Source organism: Aotus nancymaae, unplaced genomic scaffold, assembly GCF_030222135.1.
Source record: "Aotus nancymaae isolate 86718 unplaced genomic scaffold, 86718_ANA_hifiasm-v0.15.2.pri h1tg000014l, whole genome shotgun sequence".
Taxonomy (NCBI): domain Eukaryota; kingdom Metazoa; phylum Chordata; class Mammalia; order Primates; family Aotidae; genus Aotus; species Aotus nancymaae.
This window is the reverse complement of record NW_026988425.1, coordinates 110,937,782-110,941,131: the sequence shown is the minus strand read 5'-3', so window position 1 is coordinate 110,941,131 and position 3,350 is coordinate 110,937,782. Positions and strand designations below refer to the sequence as shown.

General features: G+C 37.6%; 1 pseudogene; it reads left to right on the top strand.

Moving 5' to 3' along the window:
• The first annotated feature begins 2,914 nt into the window (after positions 1-2,914).
• Positions 2,915-3,005, top strand: LOC135275054 (small nucleolar RNA U13; annotated as a pseudogene).
• Positions 3,006-3,350: the final 345 nt, after the last annotated feature.

Below are 3,350 nucleotides of genomic sequence, written 5' to 3'. Positions count from 1 at the left end.
ACACCACAGAGATTAAAGGTAAGCATCTACTTACCACGTGAATGAGTGTTTGTCTCATTTTGATTTCTGTCTTAACCAACTATACAAAATTCCTATGAACTGACAAAAGATTTATTATACTCCCTTGTGAAATCAGAGGTACTAGATTAACTGAATCCATAACTGCTAAACTATGAAACACAACTAAAGGCTAAACTATGAAGCTTCAGTTTTATTTCAGGCAACCTCCTGATATAAACACAATCTAGATAAAAAATAAAGCTCGACAACATACACACATCCCCAAAAAATCACACAGAACACAAACACATAGAAAGGGTGGGCCTGCTTCCTATCCACAACACTGTCAAGCTTGCTCTGGTAAATGAAAGCCAGGAAACTCATCCCTAAACAGGATGAAGGGGGATGAATACAAGAACAAGGAAGCCCTTCTATGAAGAGAGTTTGGAGTGTGTCTCTGTGTATATATGTACTCACATTTTTAGTCTCTTAGGTGTGTGAAAGGAAAATAAATCTTGGGGCCCCTATATCACTAAGCTAAAGGGAAAAGCCAAGCTGGGAACTGCTTAGGGACAACCTGCCTGTCACTGAGATAGATGCATAGCTGATTGCCTCCTTTGGAAAGGCTAATCAAAAACTCAAAGAATGCAAGCATTCCTCTGTCTCACCTATCTGTGACCCAGAAGCTCCTTCCAGCTTCAAGTCTCCTTCCTGTCTTTGCTTCAAGTTGTCCTGCCTTTCCAGACACAACCATTGTACTTCTTACATACATTGGCTGATGTCTCACGTCTCCCTACAATGTATAAAACTAAGCTGGGTCCCGACCACCCTGGGCACATGTCATCAGGACTTCCTGAGGCTGTCTCAGGAGCATGCATCCTCAAATTTGGCAAAATAAACTTTCTAAATTAACTGAGACTTGTCTCAAGTTTTCAGGGTTACAAATAATACCAGCAAATCAGGAGACCTGCTGAAGGGAAAAAGGAGGTAGTCTAACTTCATTATGATTGCAAAAATGAATCTGGTATATCCATACAACAGGATATTACTTAGCAAATAAAAGGAAAAGAACTACTGACACAAAAAACACCATGGATGAATCTCAAAATAATCACATTGAATGAAAAAAGCCAGAAAAAAGAATACCTACTGTATGATTCTATTTATATAAGTTAGAAAATGAAAAGTAATCTACAGTTACAAAAAGCTTATCAGTGGTTGCCTGTGGATCAGAGGCAGGAGGGAGACAGTACTGAAGGGTACGAGGAAACTGTTGGGATGACAAGTACGTCTATTATCTCTAGTGGTGACAGTTGTATGGCTGAATACCTATGTGAAAACATCTAACTTTACACTTCTAATATGTGCAGCTTGGGTGTCACTTGACTCCTCAATAAAGCTGTTTAAACTTTTTTGATAAAAATAAGTTCACACTGACCACCAATCGGGTTTAACTGAAACCTTACAAAATGAAGGAGATTATTTTCACTTTCACAAGGATATCTGATCACAATTACATATCATGCTTTGTGAACAAGCAATTTCAGAATAAATACAGATGTCAAATACTTAAATGTCTGTATTTCTTCCCATTCATCTTTTTCATGATTTAAAAGAAGCTAAAGCATTTTACAAAAAAATCCCATCACTTCAAGTTTCTTACAGAGACTCTTGGAAATTCAATAAACATTTAACTTTTTGGAAAAGACAGGACCTTAAACACCATCCTGTCCAACTTTCTCAATTTAAGGAAGTAAACTTAGCCCCTCCCCTTATAGGGAGTTCATCCAGTCTCATGGATTTGAAGTCAGCCCTATGTTGCTGACACCTACCTTTGTCATTTTAATCTTGACCTCCCCACTGAACTACAGACATTTATTCCACTGCCCACTAAACCACCTCACTTGACTATCTAATAAGTATCTAAAACCAATTGTGGCCAAAAGGTATCTTCTGATTCCCCTCATCACCAACTTCTCCCCCAATTTTCCCCATCTTAGTAATTGAACCATCACACATTCAGTTGCTCAACTAAAACCTAGAAATCAACTCTTGACTACTCATCTCCTGCCTTCCACATAGAATCCACACTTAAGTTCTTAGCTCTGTCTGCAAAGTATATTGCCAAAGCTGGCCCAGGCTCCATCTACACAGCTACTATGGCTTCTTACCCAGACAACAGCTCTGAAAGGTCCCCATTTCCTCTTCTGCCTCTGCCAGTCAGTCACTACACAGTAGCCACAGTCATGAGGCCATCAATCCCCAGACCTAGAACACTCTACAGACTTGCTGCCATCATTAAAGTGACATCCTAACTCCTTATTCTGTCCTAAAAGATCAAGGCCCTTTCCACCTCTCTAGCCTCACCTACCACTATTTCTTCTCTGGATACATCCCAGTATTTCATACTGACTGTCTCCAACACACTAAACTCATTTCCACCCCAAAGCCAACGCTTTCCCACCTCCACACCTGGAATGCACACAGATACTTCACCATTCATATCTGAACTCAAATAATATCTTCAAAAGCTTCCCAGACCGCACAATCTACAGAAGCATCTCCCGGTGAGAAGCTGGTGGTGAGGGGAATGAATCAGGAGCCCTTTGGCCACAATAAGTTTAGAAATGTATTAGGTATTCAAGCAAATATTTAATTCACTTATCATAGACCCCATTTTACTGATGTTATGGTACTTATCACTATCTAAAATTCTCTTGTAAAGTTCTTTACTTATTTATTATATATGCTAATAAAATTCATTCATTCATTCATTCCTGCTATGCCTATCAGAAGCATTAGCCCAAATAAGAATTGAGATCTTTTCTTATTTCACTTGAAAGCATTCATTTCCGGGTGCCTGGTACTACTGGTTTAAAAGTACCAATGTGCATTTTTTTTTAAGTCTATTTTAATTCTTTTTTAATTCCTAAGTGTGACGATTGGGTTTCCACACTCAAACCTGAGTGTGAACCTTTTTACATCAGCATGTTACCAGTCTGACGTTTAAAAATAAAGGTCAATTTCAACTGTCCTACTAATTTTATAAGATTCCAAATCTCCTTCCTTAAACCTTTTTACATCAGTACATTACCTGTCTGATGTTTAAAAAGAAATTTCAATTTCAACTGTCCTATTAATTTTACAAGTCTTCAAATTATGCTTCTAAAAAACTGAAAAATTCAACTACTGGCCTGCCTCATTATCATGAGATTTCTATTTGATATAATATCAACTTATCAATTTACATGAATGTTTTTGATTTTGAGATTACATGGCCTGTCACTATAATAGTACACTTTTTGATAAGGATAAGGTCAATATAAAAAGTATTTATTTTAATGATGAAA